This window comes from Mauremys mutica, chromosome 6, assembly GCF_020497125.1.
Source record: "Mauremys mutica isolate MM-2020 ecotype Southern chromosome 6, ASM2049712v1, whole genome shotgun sequence".
NCBI classification, from domain to species: Eukaryota; Metazoa; Chordata; order Testudines; family Geoemydidae; genus Mauremys; species Mauremys mutica.
In genome coordinates this window covers 2,947,148-2,965,496 of record NC_059077.1, presented here as the reverse complement: position 1 = coordinate 2,965,496, position 18,349 = coordinate 2,947,148, and the positions used below count along the sequence as shown (strand labels likewise).

At 57.8% G+C, this 18,349-nt stretch overlaps 1 protein-coding gene across 2 annotated transcripts in view; it reads left to right on the top strand.

Annotated features, from left to right (window-relative positions):
* ARID3C (AT-rich interaction domain 3C) overlaps positions 1 to 18,349 on the top strand; it is a 139,095-nt gene that overhangs the window by 27,151 nt on the left and 93,595 nt on the right. The gene's annotated exons all lie outside the window — the stretch shown is intronic.

Genomic DNA, 18,349 nt, shown 5'->3' with positions numbered 1-18,349 from the left:
CTGGTGCCATTTTGCAAAGATCATGTCCCCTTTACTAGGGGTGGGGGGTTTGTTTTCCTTAAGAACCCCCCCCCCCCGAATCCAGAGCTCCGGAGGAGCCTCACGATAACAGACTAGAGCGGGCAGCCCCAGGCACGGGAACGATCCTAACAAGCCAATGTGCCGCCCAGCGTTCACCAGCAACCCTACAATAACAAGCCAGCATTTGTGCACTGTGCACGTGTGGCTGTGTAGGGGGGAGTTGTCCTTAAAGTAACAGATTCCAGTTCTGGGGCTGTAAGGATCTATAAATAGGGCTCTACCAAATTCACAGCCATGAAAAACGCGTCCCAGACTGTGAAATCTGGTCTCCCTGTATGAAATCTGGATTTCTGTGGGCTTGTACCGTATACTATACAGATTTCATGTGGGGAGACCAGCGTTTCTCAGACTGGGGGTCCTGACCCAAAAGGGATTTGCTGGGAGGTTGCAAGGTTGTTTTAGGGGGTCATGGTATTGCCACCCTTATTTCTGGATGTCAATACCGTACCATGCCACCCTCCTGCACCGCTGCCTGCAGAGCTGGGTGGCTGGCGAGTAACGGCTGCTGGCCGAGGGCCCAGCTCTGCAGGCAGGAGGGCAGAAGGAAGGGTGGCGATACCATACCGTGCCAGCCTTACTTCCGGGACGGCTGGAGAGCGGTGGCAGCTCTGCAGGCAGGAGGGCAGAAGGAAGGGTGGCGATACCATACCGTGCCAGCCTTACTTCCGGGACGGCTGGAGAGCGGTGGCAGCTCTGCAGGCAGGAGGGCAGAAGGAAGGGTGGCGATACCATACCGTGCCAGCCTTACTTCCGGGACGGCTGGAGAGCGGTGGCAGCTCTGCAGGCAGGAGGGCAGAAGGAAGGGTGGCGATACCATACCGTGCCAGCCTTACTTCCGGGACGGCTGGAGAGCGGTGGCAGCTCTGCAGGCAGGAGGGCAGAAGGAAGGGTGGCGATACCATACCGTGCCAGCCTTACTTCTGCGCTGCTGCTGGCAGCGGCTCCACCTTTAGAGCTGGGCTTCCGGCCAGAAGCTGCCGCTCTCCAACTGCCCAGTGATGAAGGGAGAGCCGCCGCCGCCAGCAGCAACGCAGAAGTAAGGGTAGCAGTACCGCAACCTGCCCCCCCCCACAATATCCTTGCGACCCCCTGCCCCCAACTCCTTTTTGGGTCAGGACCGCACAATGACAACACGGTGACAGTTCAGATGTAAATAGCTGAAATCACAAAGTTTATGATTTTTAAAATCCTATGACTGTGCAATTGACCAAAATGGACCGTGCCTGTGGTAGGAGCCTAGTTATAAAGGTAGCTGATGAGGGATCGCTCGAGGGCTGCCCTGGATTGGGGCGGTCCCCGTTTCTGCCTACCTGGGCAGAACTGGCTTTCCCCAGCTTCGGGGCTTGGTTGCTCCCGCGCCCAGTGTCACCGTGTGAGCGCTGCCGCTGGCTGGAGGAGCTGCTGGGATTTGGGGGGCGGGGAGCGGTGGTCTGACAGATGCTGGGAAATCTTAGCCGGCTCCTGTCAGCAAAGCAGCAGTGTCCACCTTGGATTTATGGCCGAAAGGGCACCGGGCGGGCTCGGCTGGGCCCGGGGGGGCAGGCGGTCCCTGCGCTCTCAGTTCTGCTGTGCCACTTAACTCTTGTGTGGTGTCACCTTAAGTGCCTATTAAAGGCTGAATTGCAGTGTAAACCTTGTTAGCCCCACGTGGCCTGCCTGGTCAATCAACTCCATGTTCCCGGGGCAGCTGCCTGGGAGCCAGGCTGATGTGCGGGCCAACTGGCTGGGGGCGGGGGCCTGTGCTTTGCTTTAATTGTATTTACTCGCAGCTATTCATTATTAGTAAGAGTTACTCAGCACAGCACCTCTCACCCCACGGGATCCCCCAGCGGCGCCGGCGCCTGTTGACATACACAGGCCTCATTCTGTGCATCACCAAAATGCAGCCAACTCTGGGGTGCAACACCGTGGCTCTTTAACCACGCACAGCAACACAACTTGACAGGTGGGCAGTGCAGAGGAATTCTGTATCCGGTTAAGGCCGCAGAGGTAGATGGCATGTCATGACCTAGGATACCGTTGGGCCAGCACACCAGAATTACCCACAAACCCTTGGGGGAAATGCCACAAAAGATGCCATGAAGGGAGCAATGCAGTTGGTTTCCCATGATATAAGAACGGTGTTTAACGCTGCTCTGGCTCTCGGCACCTCCCCCACAGGACGTAACACGTCCTCCGACCCCCTCAGGGAAGTAGGCAAGTGTATCTTCTCCCCGTGTTCCAGGGAGATCGGCATGAGCATCGGGGTGCCTGTGTCTGGACCCTAGCGGCTTTCCAGTAGGAGGCGGGGTGTGAAGATGGAGCTTGATAAGTTTATGAAGTGGATTTATGGCAGGGCTGGCCTGGGATGGCTGGGGCCTGACCCAAAGGAAAATCATCTCTTTTGAACTTCATGGGGTTTTTTGACCAAAAAATTCTAAATGAAATTCTTTGAATTTTTTAGAAAAATGTTTTATTTTGGTGTGGGGGGGAACATCACTATTTCCATTCTCCAAACCCCGCCCCCATCTTTTCCAGAAGGAGAAAAAGGAGAGAGTCCCCCGGGAAACAAAACCTTTGTAAAAAGTTATTTATTTAAAAAAAATTGTTTAGAAATTTGTCATCGACATAAAAAATGATGGGAAATTTCAAACAAGATTCCTTTGGGGGGGCGGGGTTGATTTGGTTTTGCAAAATATCCTGATTTCCCCAGCCAGTTCCGATCGACAGTTGCATCAGGCAGCACACGTACAGTTAGGAGGGATATAACCATCCCGATGTGTAGGAAGAGAAGTAAATATGGCAGGCGACCAGCTTGGCTTAACAGTGAAAACCTTGCTCGTCTTAAACACAAAAGAACAGCTTACAAGAAGTGGAAGATTGGACAAATGACCAGGGAGGAGTATAAAAGTATTGCTCAGGCATGCAGGTGTGAAATTAGGAAGGCCAAATCACACTTGGAGTTGCAGCTAGCCGGAGATGTTAGGAGTAACAAGAAGGGTTTCTTCAGGTATGTTAGCAACAGGAAGAAAGTCAAGGAAATTGTGGGCCCCTTGCTGAATGAGGGAGGGAACCTAGTGACAGAGGATGTGGAGAAAGCTAGTGTACTCAATGCTTTTTTTGCCTCTGTCTTCACAGACAAGGTCAGCTCCCAGACAGCTGCACTCTGCAGCACGGTATGGGGAGGAGGTGACCAGCTCTCTGTGGGGAAAGAAGTAGTTCGGGGCTGTTTAGGAAAGCTGGACGAGCACAAGTCCATGGGGCCGGATGCGCTGCATCCGAGGGTGCTAAAGGAGTTGGCCGATGAGATTGCAGAGCCGTTGGCCATTATCTTTGAAAAATCATGGCGATCGGGGGAGGTCCCGGATGACTGGAAAAAAGCGAATGTAGTGCCCATCTTTAAAAAAGGGAAGAAGGAGGATCCAGGGAACTACAGGCCAGTCAGTCTCACCTCAGTCCCTGGAAAAATCATGGAACAGGTCCTCAAGGAATCAATCCTGAACCACTTAAAGGAGGGGAAAGTGATCAGGAACAGTCAGCATGGATTCACCAAGGGCAAGTCATGCCTGACTAACCTAATTGCCTTCTATGATGAGATAACCGGCTCTGTGGATGAGGGGAAAGCAGTGGATGTGCTATTTCTGGACTTTAGCAAAGCTTTTGATACAGTCTCCCACAGTATTCTTGCCAGCAAGTTAAAGAAGTCTGGGCTGGATGAATGGACGGTAAGGTGGATAGAAAACTGGCTAGATGGTTGGGCTCAACGGGTAGTGGTCAATGGTTCCATGTCTAGTTGGCAGCCGGTATCAAGTGGACTGCCCCAAGGGTCGGTGCTGGGGCCGGTTTTATTCAATATCTTCATTAACGATCTGGAGGATGGTGTGGACTGCACCCTTAGCAAGTTTGCAGATGACACTAAACTGGGAGGAGTGGTTGATACGCTAGAGGGTAGGGCTAGGATACAGAGGGACCTAGACAAATTAGAGGATTGGGCCAAAAGAAATATGATGAGGTTCAACAAGGACAAGTGCAGAGTCCTGCACTTAGGACGGAAGAATCCCATGCACTGCTACAGACTAGGGACCGAATGGCTGGGCAGCAGTTCTGCAGAAAAGGACCTAGGGGTTACGGTGGATGAAAAGCTGAATATGAGTCAACAGTGTGCCCTTGTTGCCAAGAAGGCTAATGGCATTTTGGATTGTATAAGTAGGGGCATTTCCAGCAGATCGAGGGATGTGATCATTCCCCTCTACTCAGCACCGGTGAGGCCTCATCTGGAGTACTGTGTCCAGTTTTGGGCCCCACACTACAAGAAGGATGTGGATAAATTGGAGAGAGTCCAGCGGAGGGCAACAAAAATGATTAGGGGGCTGGAGCACATGACTTATGAGGAGAGGCTGAGGGAACTGGGATTGTTTAGTCTGCAGAAGAGAAGAATGAGGGGGGATTTGATAGCTGCTTTCAACTACCTGAAAGGGGGTTCCAAAGAGGATGGATCTAGGCTGTTCTCAGTGGTAGAAGACGACAGAACAAGGAGCAATGGTCTCAAGTTGCAGTGGGGGAGGTTTAGGCTGGATATTAGGAAAAACTTTTTCACTAGGAGGGTGGTGAAGCACTGGAATGGGTTCCCTAGGGAGGTGGTGGAATCTCCTTCCTTAGAGGTTTTTAAGGTCAGGCTTGACAAAGCCCTGGCTGGGATGATTTAGTTGGGTTTGGTCCTGCTTTGAGCAGGGGGTTGGACTAGATACCTCCTGAGGTCCCTTCCAACCCTGAGATTCTATGATTCTATGATAAACAGGTCAGGAGGTAAGTTCCCCTCTGGATAAGTTCTCCCGTAACTGCCACCTTCCTCAGAAGCAGCTGGTGCTGGCCGCTGTCAGAGACAGGCTGGGGCCAGCTAGACCCTGGTTCTGATCCATGTGATGTGCCTGGAACCCCCCAGCAGGGGATTGAAACTGGGAGTTCCTGGCTCCCCGCACTGTGCTCTGTCCTCTGTGTTTTACTCCGTCTGTGTGTCCCTCTGTGTCAGACTTGGTCTTTCCTCAAAGGCTTCAAAGCAGCCCTGCGAGGACAAACCAGCACGTACAACCTCGCACTCGGGACTAACCAGTGTCTGGGTCTCAACAGGGGAAGGCTGCAATGTTATTCACAGCTCTGCCGGGGCACCCGGGTCCTTCGCAGGGGGCCCGGGAGAGCCCTGGCAGCGGAGGAGGAGGGAGCCGTAGCCCGGCCCCAGATGGTCTCCAGTATCAGTGGCTGGTGTGTGGGGCTGGGAGAGGCAGTGGGGTGGGCTGGGGGGTTAGTCCCAGGGGCTTTGTTTGCTGTAGTGTCACTCTCCAGTAGATCTCTGTAGGGGAAAGTATGCGGGGAACTCCCGGGGGAGGGGAGCCCAAGCCCAGCCATTGTTGGGGGCCCCAACCGGCCTGTTTGCTCTATAAATACTCCAGCAGCTTCTCATTCAATTAAAAGCAGGAAGGGGGAGGAGGAGGCACCTTAACCCTTTCCCTGCTGGCCAGGGTCGGGAAAAGGTGGACGGGGGCCTTGGTGGAGAACCCCAGGGTGTGCGGGAGGCAGTTGCCAGCCAGCCACAGAGCTGGGCCTTGGGCTTCCCCAGGGGGGCCTGTCCCCCACTTCCAGGCCTCAGCCCTGGGGGAGGGGGCAGGGCCCTTGGGAGCAGGGGGATGATGGAGGGGGACACAGCCCTGGTGCCGGGGGATCTCTCCAAACATCTCCGCCAAGGGGGATTGGCACAGGCTGAGCCTGGGTAGGACGCCCCCCATGGGCTGCCGGGAGGTGCACGGCTGGGTGTCCCTCTGGGTCGCATCACCCGCTGCTCAGTGCCCTATGGGGGCGGGGGATGATCCCCCTGCCAGGGGCCTGTTGGCAAACAGCCAGCCAAGGGACAGGCAAGCCCCAGGGGAACAGCACTATCGGTGCCCCAGGCCCATCAGCCAGCTCCGTCCTGGGCCACCCCCACCCAGTTCCTCTCAGCTGGCTCCATTCCAGGCCAGTAAAAGGACGAGATACCAGACAGTGCACCCAAGACCGAGAATTCACCCAGTGCCTTGCAGGGCTGATCTCCACCAGCAAAATGCCCTGCCCTGCCTGGGGAATCAGCGGGGGACGGGCCTCATCCCACCAGCGAGTTGTCCAATTGGGTGCACACCCTGACGCCCATCACATGTACGATTCAGAGATGTTAAGGCCAGACGAGACCATGGTGACCATCAAGTCTGACCCTCTGGAGAGCACAGGCCAGAGACCTGCCCTGAAATAATCCCTGGAGCAGAGTGTTTAGACAAACATCCCATCTTGAGTTAAAAATGGTCAGTGATGGAGAATCCACCAGGGCCCTTGGTACATTGTTCCAGTGGCTAATTCTCCTCACTTCAGATTTACACCTTAATTCCATCTGAATTTGTCTCGCTTCAACTTCCAGCCATTGGATGGGGTTAGATCTTCCTCTGCTAGACAGAAGATCCCCTAATTAAATCTTTGTTCCCTCTGTAGGTACATATGGACTGTGATCGGGTCACCGCTTAACCTTCTCTTTGTTAAGCTAAATACACTGAGCTCCCTGAGTCTCTCATGCTGAGGTATCTTTTCCTATCTTTTCATCATTCTCATGGCTCTTCTCTGACCCCTCTGCAATTTCTCAATATTCTTCTGGAATCGTGGGCACCTGAACTGGATGCAGGATTCCTGCAGTGGTTGTACCAGTGCCAAATACAGGGTAAAATAACCTCTCGGCTCCTACTCGAAAGTCCCCTGTTTATGGATCACTGGATCGCATTAGCCCTTTTGGCCATGGGCAGCACGCTGGGAGCGCACGTTCTACTGGTTGTTTACCAGGACCCCTAAGTCCTTTTCAGAGTCTCTGCTTCCCAGGATAGAGTCCCCCAGCCTGTCACTTTGTTCCCAGATTTAAGGCCGTACATTTGGCCATATTGAAACACATCTTGTTGGCTTGTGCCCAGTTAACAAAGCCATCCAGATCGCTCTTTCAGTGACCTGTCCTCTTCAGTATGTTCCACTCCCCCACCCTTTGTGTCACCTGCAGACATTGCCCGAGATGAGTTTTCCTCCAGGTCACCGCTCCCTGCAGGACGCCCCTGGAGATGCGGGATGAGCCAGGCAGAGGGAAGGCCATCAGATGGGCCTGGCGTGGAGCTGACGTGGGTGGATCACGCCCCAGTGACCTGCAGAGGGCTGAGCGCAGGCTGTAGGGGGACACGCCGGGGCTCTGATCCCAGAGCTGATGGCAATGTCCGTAGACACCCACGTTCTGCTAAGCCATCAGTTCTCAATCTTCTGCCCAGCACGACCTGATGTTTCAAACGAGGAAAGTTTTGGGACCCTTCCCCTTCCCCTTCCCACCTCACCATAAAAAGGGGCTGGAAGTGGAGCCCCCCTCGGAACAGCTCATGCACCCCCCGCCCCGAATGGGAACCCATGTTCTAAGCACTCAGCCCCAGCACCCGAGCCGCTGTAGTCTGAGCTCCCTTCTGCATCGCTAGCTCTCTGACAGCCCGAGAGAGCATTGTCCGGTGATCAGAGCACAGGACTCCTGGGTCCCATTCCTGGCTTGCCTATGGACTCTCTGTGCCATCTTCTGCCAGTGAGCTTCCCTCTGGGGGTGCCAGGGAGCACGGGCCCACAAAGGGTGGGGGGGAGGGGCCGAGGAAGGAGGAAGGCTCCCAGATTCCCTCTCGGCTCCTGCACTCTGCCAGTACAGCAGCAATGCAGCGAAACACACCAGGGCTTGCGGCTTCCCACTGGGCACCCGCCTAGTGCTCGGCCAGCGGCAGCTGTGACTGGAGCATGGAACCCGGCCAGCAAGGCTGGGCGAGGCAGCACGTGGGCCTGCGCCCAGCTGGGCCCGTGCCAATCCCATTATTCATTCACTTCATCTCGCTCTTACCCTGTTACCCAGCTCTCCCCGCCACTGAGCTGCCCAGACCTCTCGGGACGCCCAGCTCCATCCTGCCGGCCTCCCGCCACGACGCCAGTGCTGGACGCAGCCAGCCCAGCGGCCGGAGCTGCCGGAGCGGAGGTGGCAGGGTTGTTCCCGATCCTCGGAGCGTTAAGCTAGCAGAGCCCTGCCATCCCATCCCCTCTTGTAAACCAAGCAGGGTGCAAAGTGTGGGGGAGCTGTGTGGGTGACCCAGGGCCACGTGTGGGTCACAACGATCCCCCAAGGGACTAGGCCTCTAAGCTGTGAGCGGGGCGGGAGGATTTCACGCTGGCTGCTCTGCCCTAGGTCAGCGCCGGCCCGGATTCCCCCACTCTGTGGCAGGGGCTGCTCCGGGGCTGGACGTATTGTCCTGCAGCTGAGCGCGACGTGAGGGCCCAGCCCCCTGTGCTCATCAAAGTGCCCGAGGCAGCTTTTCCTAAGAACAGAGGTTTTACTTCTGGTCTCTGGCTGCATTCCAGCTCGGACAGCTGCATTTCTGTGTGAACTCCCGCCACCCTTCCAGCGGGATCCAGGGGCTGTTCGCTGTCGCGGTGCCGCTACCCGCCACCCCAGAGGTGGCCGCTTCTCACTGGTGGCTGAAGACAGGACCCCCAGCCTTTCTTGCCAGGGGTGTGATGAGGTTAAATTAGCAGCTACTGTTTGTAAAGCACTTTGAGAGCCTGGGACGGGAAGCCACAGAGAAACACCAAAGGGACGTTGTTATTCACTCCTGCTGGTGCAGAGCAGCCCGGCCTCCGCAGATCTGGCCCCAATGTAACACAGTAGAAGCTTTTTTAATGCTCCTGTTGCAGCGTTAGCCTAGGGCACCAGCAGGTCCCGTTTGCATGGGACCCTCCAGGATCTTCTCCTGCAGGAGGAAGATTAGGGAGTGAGGCAGTGAACTAGCGGTTAGCTGGGCTGCTGACGGGGAGGTGGATGGGGATGGGGAAGAACACGGGCTGGAGAGATGGGGGGAGGCAGAACATAAGTGACAATTGCTCCCAGCCTTATCAGTGACAGGAAGTTAACACAATAAAAATGTTAGAACATAAGAATGACCAGACTGAGTCAGACCAAAGGTCATCTAGCCCTGTATCCTGTCTGCCGACTGTGGCCAATGCCAGGTGCCCCAGAGGGAATGATCAGAACAGGGAATCATCAAGTGATCCATCCCCTGTCGCCCCTTCCCAGCTTCTGGCAAACAGAGGCTAGGGACACTATTCCTGCCCAGCCTGGCTAATAGCCACTGATGGAACAATCCTCCATGAACTTATCTAGTTCTCTTTTGAACCCGGTTATGGTCTTGGCCTTCACAACATCCTTTGGCAGGGAGTTCCACAGGTTGACTGTGCGTTGTGTGAAGAAATACTTCCTTTGGTTTGTTTTAAACCTGCTGCCTATTAATTATAGGTGACACCTAGTTCTTGTGTTATGAGAAGGAGCAAACAACCCTTCCTTATCTGCTTTCTCTACACCAGTCATGACTTTATAGACCTTGATCATATGCCCCCTTAGTTGTCTCTTTTCCAGGCAGAAAGTCCCAGTCTAATTAATCTCTCCTCATACGGAAGCCGTTCCATCCCACTCATCATTTTTATGCCCTTTTCTCAACCTTTTCCAATTCCAATATAGCTTTTTTGAGATGGGGCGACCACATCTGCACACAGTATTCAAGATATGGGTGTACCAGGGATTTATATAGAGGCAACATGATATTTTCTGCCCTATTATCTATCCCTTAATTATTCCCAACATTCTGTTCACTTTTGTGACGGCTGCTGCACATTGCGTGGATGTTTTCAGAGAACTCTCCACAGTGACTCCAAGATCCCTTTCTTGAGTGGTGACAGCTATTTTAGACCCCACCGTTTTATATGTGTAGTTGGGATGATGTTTTCCAATGTGCATCACTTTGCATTTATCAACACTGAATTTCATCTGCCATTTTCTTGCCCAGTCACCCAGTTTTGTGAGATCCCTTTGTAGCTCTTCGCAGTCTGCCTGGGACTTAACTATCTTGAGTAGTTTTGTATCATCTGCAAATTTTGCCACCTCACTGTTTACCTCTTTTCCCAGATCATTGATGAATCTGTTGACTAGGATTGGTCCCAGAACAGACCCCTGGGGGACACCACTACTTACCTCACTTCATTCGGAAAACTGACCATTTATTCCTACCCTTTGTTTCCTGCCTTTTAACCAGTTACTGATCCATGAGAGGACCTTCCCTCTTATCCCACGACAGCTTCCTTTGCTTAAGATCCTTTGGTGAGGGACCTTGTCAAAGGCTTTCTGAAAATTTAAACACACTATATCCACTGGATCCACCTTGTCTACATGTTTGTTGACCCCCTCAGAGAATTCTAGTAGATTGGTGAGACATGATTTCCCTTTACAAAGCCATGTTGACTCTTCCACAGCAAATTATGTACATCTATGTGTCTGACAATTCTCTTCTTTATTATATTTTCAACCAGTTTTCCCGGTACTGAAGTCAGGCTTCCTGGCCTGTAATTGCCGGGGTCGCCTCGGGAGCCCTTTTTAAAAATTGGCGTCACATTAGCTATCCTCCACCAGTCATCTGGTACAGAAACTGATTTAAATGATAGGTTACAGACGACAGTTAGTAGTTCTGCAATTTCACATTTGAGTTCCTTCAGAACTCTTGGGTGATACCATCTGGTCCTGGTGACTTATTGCTGTTTAATTTCTCAGTTTGTTCCAAACCCTCCTCTAATGACACCTCAATCTGGGACAGCTCCTCAGATCTGTCACCTCAAAAGAACGGCTCAGGTTTGGGAATCTCCCTCACATCCTCAGCCGTGAAGAGGGATGCAGAGCAGGAGGACTGGCCAGGGAGATGGGGGGATGTGGGCAGAACTGGCTGGTGACCACGTGCGCCTGGAAGATGCTGTTCCAGGTAGGACATGGTGCCATCACTCGGTTCATTTCTGAGCCATGGGCCTTGTGTCTCACCAGCTCCTGGCTCCCCTCCGCATGGTCTGATCCTGAGAAGGGCAGCAGGGGTCCTGCTCTCCATACCGGCCATGGCAGGGGGTCTGGGGAGAAGACTTCTTGGAGGCCCAGAACATCTCTGGGCCTGGCTCAGGGGGTGGGGGTCACTGGTTGCGTTTCAGCCCCGGTCGCTAGCGACTGGAACTTGCTGCTGGGTGTCTGGGTGGCCCCTGTGCTGGGTGCCCTGGGGCTCCGCCCCGGGAACCCCCTGAGCCTCACAGTAGCTGTCAGGCTCAGCAGAGGGGCCAAGGACCGAATGGGCTGTCCAGGCTGCACTCCCAACCACAGGGCAGGGTGGCACACGCCAGCGCAGGGGGCACTTTGCCCAGTGCACCCTGCAGCACCCACTGGGAGCGGTGGGCTGCTCTGACGGATAATAGTTATACCTGCCTCTTTGCAGAGGAGGGAGGCATCAGTGGCCGAGCTGGGAATAGGAGACAAGTCTGGGCCCCAGCACAGTGCTTTAGCTGCTAGGCCGAATGCCACGGTCTGGACAGCTGCCCCTGCGTCACCCTCGTGCCCCCACCAGGCTGACAGGCCAGAGGCAGGGCACGGTCACTCTCTCGCTGGGATGTTAGGCGCCGTCTGGCTCCGTCCTGAATCAGCGCCGGGCTCCCGGCGTCCGCAGTGGGGGGCTGAATGCGAGGCCCCACCTGGCGGCCTCGCGGATGACAGGTGGTGCCGGGGTCAGGGCAGGGTGCCGGATCAGCCCATCTGCTCTCTCATGCTCAGCAGCTTCATCAGGGAAGATCAAACCCCAGGATTAGTTCATTTCTCTCAGCCCCTCTCCCTCTCTGACAGAGATTAAAGCAGAAACAGATGTTCCCGCCCGTCTCTTCTGAGAGGTGCTGCCATTCTTCCCAGCATGTGAGATCCTCCCTGTGTGGGGAGTGGGGCCTAGTGGTCAGAGCAGGGAGCTGGGAGTCAGGACTCCTGGGCTCTGGCTCTAGGAGGGGAATGTGGTCTAGAGGCCAGAGAAGGGGCTGTCACGTCAGGACTCCTGGGTTCCATTCCTGGCTCTGGGCGAGGAGTACGTCCAGTGTTCAGAGCCGGGGGCCGGGAGTCAGGATTTCTGGGCTCTGTTCCTGGCTCTGGGAGGGGGAGATCAGACATGGGGCTGTTGTGTCAGGACTCCTGGGTTCTCTTTCGGAGGCGGCGGGGCGGGGAACCTGATAGTAAAGGCTCCTGGTTCTGATCGTGGTGGCCTTTGGCATGTTCTTTAATCTCTCTGTGGCAGTTTGCCCGCCCGAGAAAGGGGGCGGCGTGTCTGGGAGTGCGGCGAGCGCCTGGGGTGGCTGGGGCATCGAAACGAACGAACAGCGTTAGTACTAACCACTGGCACCGCGCACCCGGAGAGCCGGCCTGGCGGGTTTCACCACGGAGCCGCCGGGGCAGGGGCCTGTTTGGTGTTGAAGCTGTAGGTAGGGCTGGGGCCCGTATCAGACATGTCGACTGGGACGAAGTGGGCAGAGATGGGGGGGTTTGGCCGGGGGGGGGGAGAGGTTGGCATTCAGGGCCGTGGGGGGGGGCTGACTGTGAGCAGCGGGCATGCGCCCACAGGGCACTTGGAACCCGGCAGGCGACGAAAGGGGCTGTAAGATCCAACCTAAGGAAGCAAAGATCCGGAGAGAGGGGGCCGGTTCTGGGCACTGACCCCCTGTTCTAGCAGCACCCCGGACAGCTCCCCCGCGTGCTGAGCTGGGCAGGGGTCCTGCCATGCCCTGGCATGGCCCCGGGGCTGAGCGCAGGAGCCGGGCAGGGGAAGGGCGGAGACGCTCCCGGCTCAGCCAGGCCCGGGGTGGGGGGCAGCTCCTGTTGCCTGTGTTGGGCTCTTCCACCCTTCAGAGCAGGGGAAGTGCCCGGCCCTTGGGGGGTGTCAGACTGTGACTGGGTTAACAGGGATCCCGCTGGCTTGAGAACGCACAGCTGTGCTAGCCCCAGCCCACCTTCCTGCTCAGCCGCCCGGCGCTTCCTGGGCACGGGGAGAGCCCACAGCACCTGCCGGAGGATTGCCCTGCAGTGTGGGCATGAGGCCAAGTCCCTCCCCACCCCGGAAAGAAGCGGAAGCTTCATCAGTTTCCTCGAAGGATTCCCACCACCCAGCCCTCGGGACAGTTGGGGAGATGGGGCGGACCCCGGCAGGGCCCCGAGGATGACGAGGGAGACGGGGCGGACCCCAGCAGGGCCCTGGGGACGACGGACAAGACGGGGCAGACCTGGCGGGGCCCAGGGACGACAGGGGAGATGGGGCAGACCCCGGTGGGGTCCCGGGGACGACGGACAAGACGGGGCAGACCTGGCGGGGCCCAGGGACGACAGGGGAGATGGGGCGGACCCCGGCGGGGCCCGGGGATGACGGGGGAGACGGGGCAGACCCCAGGGACGACGGGGGAGATGGGGCGGACCCCAGCGGGGCCCGGGGATGACGGGGGAGACGGGGCAGACCCCAGGGACGACGGGGGAGATGGGGCGGACCCCGGTGGGGTCCCGGGGACGACGGACGAGACGGGGCGGACCCCAGTGGGGGAACAGGACAGATCCTTTCAGGGCTGCAGAGCAGGAGGAGGGATGGCAGCTGTGGTTCTGGAGCACGAGGTCAATGAGGGATAGGACAGGGGGCAGCAGGTTTCCATGCAGCCCCATGGTAGGCCTGAAGGACTCCCAGCAGCTGGTTCTCCCACCCCCCACTAACTGCGGGGCCGGCGGAGCAGGGCTGGGCACACCGGGAGGTGCTGGCATCGCAGCTGGTTGGTGTGGTGGGCACCCACGGTGGCGGGAACCAGCTGACCCCCGAGGGTCCCAGCCCCTGGCACGGCAGGAGACGCTCTCCCTCCTGGGGCCTGGTGAGGCTGTGCCCTTCGCCTGCCCACTGCCCCCATGATTGGTTCCCGGCTCCCTGTCCCTCTGGCTGTGTGTCTGCCCTGAACCGGGCCCGGTGGTTACGTGCAGGCAGCAGAAGAGGAGACTGCTGGGTGGTGCTGGGAGGCGGGCTGGGAGTGGGGGTCAAAGCAGCTGAGGCAGGGAAGGACAGTGGGGAGCTGGGACCCCGGAGAGCTGGCTTCAATGTCCTGCTCTGCCACTGACGGCCTGGGTGACCTCGGGCAAGTCCCTGCACCAAGCCTGGTCTCTTGAAGGGGAGATGATCCTTCCTTTTTGCCGCCCCGTCTGTGGGCAGGGACCATTTCTCACTAGGTGTCTGTACAGCGCCTGGCACAGTGGGGCCGTGATCTCTGTCAGGGTTTCTCGGTGGTACCGTGCCACGCTGAACACTGATCGCTAGACATGCCATTGTGCCAGGCGCTGCCCAGACACACAGCGAGAGACAGGCCCTGCCCCAGCTGAGATCAGGGCCCCGTCGCGCCGGGCGCTGCCCAGACACACAGCGAGAGACAGGCCCTGCCCCAGCTGAGATCAGGGCCCCGTCGGGCCGGGCGCTGCCCAGACACACAGCGAGAGACAGGCCCTGCCCCAGCTGAGATCAGGGCCCCGTTGGGCCGGGCGCTGCCCAGACACACAGCGAGAGACAGGCCCTGCCCCCGCTGAGATCAGGGCCCCGTCACGCCGGGCGCTGCCCAGACACACAGCGAGAGACAGGCCCTGCCCCCGCTGAGATCAGGGCCCCGTCGGGCCGGGCGCTGCCCAGACACACAGCGAGAGACAGGCCCTGCCCCAGCTGAGATCAGGGCCCCGTCGGGCCGGGCGCTGCCCAGACACACAGCGAGAGACAGGCCCTGCCCCCGCTGAGATCAGGGCCCCGTCGCGCCGGGCGCTGCCCAGACACACAGCGAGAGACAGGCCCTGCCCCAGCTGAGATCAGGCCCTAGGTCACGTGTCTTAACCAGGACAAGAACCCAGCTCTCCTGAGACCCCGCCTGTCTGCCCTACCCATTGGACCACGCTGCCTGCAGCTACCTAAAAACACTAGGTACACGGTCTCCCTATAAAGCGGCTGGCGTTGGGGCATCAAGCAGCCTCTCCCCAGCCCCTCGTCTGCTGGGCAGCGTCTTAGGCTGAGTTTGTGCCAGTCTCTGTGTGTGGACAGTTCAGATTCAGGTAATGACGACAGCTGGGCCGCTCTGCGGGACCTTGCTGAGCTGCTCCCTGCATCGTGGCATCAAGCCCGCCCAGTCCGGAGCTGCAGGACCTCCGAGGACGAAGCAAACGCCGGGTCCCCGTTGGGCAGCTGGGAAGCTGCAGTGGTTGGAACTGCAGCTCGTGGTTTGGCTGGCTGTGATCCAGTCACCGGGCCGGGATGGCCAGTGCCCTGGTCCCGGCTGGTTCTGGGGAGGGAGAGAAGGCGGCTTGTTCCTTTCAAACGCCGCGGCAGCTTGTGGAGCCGCTGCGCTGGGCGGCGCACAGGGGTGAGTCCCCCGGGAGACGGGGCAGTGCGCAGAGGGCAAGTGCGGTGGTCAGAGGTGCCGGATCAAGGCAATTTATCACTGGCTGTTTTCAGCGGGGAGCTCGCCGGCCCTGCGCGCTTCAATCAACGTGAAGGAGTGAATTCTCCCAGCGCCGCCCGGAGGCCGCCAGCATTGTCCCCACTGCCCAGCGGGGCCCGGGGCCAGGAGCCCGGCAGCCTGGCCCGTAGCCTGGGGCAAGTTCAGGTTCAGCGTGTGCTGGTGTATTTCAGCGGCTCGCCCCATCCCACACACGGCCCCCTCTAGGTTAGAGTTTACGCCCCCCCCCCCCCCGCCGTGCCCTGCCGTTTCCTGCCCCCGCCGCCGAAGGGATGGTGCCCTCCAAATGGACATTGGTTCACTGGGGCTGATTCCGCCGGTAACGGAAGGGAGGAGCGGCTGCTGCTAATCTTTCCCCGCCCCACACTTTATGACTCAGCTGGAGGGTGGGGGCTGGGCCGGGTGGGGGAGGGTCAGGGCTGTCCAGCCCCTGCTCACAGAGAACCAGGGTTTGTGTGGGGGGGGTTGATTCACAGCAGCAATGCCAGAGGTGTGCGCTTGGGTCACTGGGGGATCGTGCCGCAGCCTCTCCGTGCCTTTCACTTTGTGTTCGTTTGTAAAGCTGGGAGGTTCGTAATAATGTGCACAACTCACAGGGCAACGCGCGCACACACACACACACACACGGCAGCACAAGCCCGTGCACGTGCACCACTGTGCACTCAGCGACACGCACAAACGCACACCCAGACATGCACAAACCCTGGTATGAAACACATGCACACAGCTGGGCACGCACAAGCAGTCATGCACACAAACACGCAAGTGCACACAAGCAGCGACGTGTGCACAAGCAGAAACACAGATGTGCACACTCACACACAGATGCACGGACACTCACACAGATGCACGGGCACATACATGTCTGATATGACTCACGTAGGGCTTGAGATTTGACAAGAGCCACTGGAAGCTGATGTGCCGGGAAGCATGGCCAGTCCCCCAACCCTTTCCCCACCCGTCTCCCACTACGCAGCCCAGCTCCCACGCTTGCTCCAGCACACCTGGTCTGACACTCGCAGTGGTCCAGGCGGCGTCCTTCAATACCCAGCTCTCCTGCCCCAGAGCTTCAGCAGGACGGCCTGGCCATGGCCTTCATGAAGAGGTCAAAGGTCCCAGACCCCCTTCCCTCCCCCCATTGAGTGACACACAAGTGTCACGCCCTGGATCAGGCAGGAAATGCAGCAGCCTGTTCATCTGGTGTGTTGAAGGCACGATGGCCTGGGCTGTCCATGCAGCTCCCAGCACAACAGGGCCTGATCTCGGCTGGGGACTCTTGGTACCCCTTGAACACCAATAATTAATCACAGCAAGACATGGGCTGGTAACGCAGGGCCGCTTGCCTCGCTGGTCTGCGGGGGGTGGAGCTGTCCATGCTTTCCAAGCCCTGGGTCCAGGGCACGCGGTGGGAGTGAGCCAGCAGTGCAGATCCTGGCTTTCCAGGCTGTTGACACTGGGCAAAGCACAGCTGGTGTCAGGTCTCTGTTAGCATGGACGAGCGTGCTGGAACTGCCTTCGCTTTCAACACCTTTTATTTAAGCTGATTTACAGACTTGGCTTGGGCACGTTTTCAGGACAGCACATTTATTGATTCGCAAACTACATCCAAATCATCGGGGAGGGGGGGGAAGTCGCCGGTTTAGTGACGCTGCTGCCTGGGATCGGGCACCTTTCCGCTCTCAAGCTAAGCGGGGCTGGGTTAGCTCAGGGCTGAGAGGGGAGACGTCCAAGGAAAACCTGCCTTGGGGTGGGTAGCGGTGCTGGTGAATTGGGCTGTGCAGCAGCGAGCAGCGGGGTGACATGGGCCAGGTCTACATTCAAGCGTCGACCCAGCTACGTTGCTTGCTTGGAGAGGTGGATCAACTCCCGCCATGGGAGCACCCCGAGGGTGCCGGGAGCAGGGCACGACTCAGTAGGGAGCGATCGCTCTTCCCCGGTGTGGCGCTGGAAGGGCAGTGGTTCTCCGAGGAGAAGTAGAAGAGGCTTGGTGACTCAGAGAGCAGCCTTGTGTCTCTCTAGCTTCCCCCTGCGGTTTCTTTGGGGCACAGTGGTGCCGTGGTGAGTTGCTGTGTGCCGCGGGGTAGCTTTGCTGGCCCGGGGGCTGGTGGAAGGAGATGGCTAGCGACGGTAGGCAGGTTCCATTCCATGTGTCTTGCACACGCTGCGCTGGCCTCTCTGCCTTCCCGCAAAGGGGGAAAAGGCCACTTTTTTTGCAGCTCCTGAATCCTTGGGCTTGTAGGACACACATGCATCGAGCTTGTTGGACTCAGCCTAGAATCTTGTCATCCCCGGTCAGTTTGGCTCGATTCGCTGTCTCTGCCTGGGAGATGCGCAGGGCGTGAACAGCAGGGGCCCAGGGAGCTGTGCGGGGCGGATTGGCGTCGCTCGTTACCCTGCCGCTCGCAGAGGCAGAAATTCCCTCATTGTTAAGAAATGCCAATAACATCTGTGCTTATCCAAACAGCCCCGGTCCTGGACTCCCAAGCTGGGGAGATTAACGAGAGGAAGGAACCGTGTGCATAAAGCCAGCACACAGCGCTGGGCGGGCATCGGGCAGCTATTGTTAAGGGCACTTTCGGAGCTCAGCGTTTTCCCCAGCCCCTCGGCCCCAGGGGGGTGAGCCCGTCTCACAGGTGCCGTTCCCAGCTGAGCCCAGGTGGGGGATGCTGTGGGAGGAGCAGTGCCCCCTTCCTTTCCTTGTTTTGTTTGAGCCTGGCTTTCGCGTGTGTTTTCCTGTTTATCTAAAGGGCTGGCCCCTTCCGCACCCAAATTGCTGGCGATCCCGGGAGGATTAAGGAGCTCTGAGCGCTGAAAAGGCTCCTTTTCGTCCCTCGGCAGGCAGCAAAGCAGCAGCCAATCCCGT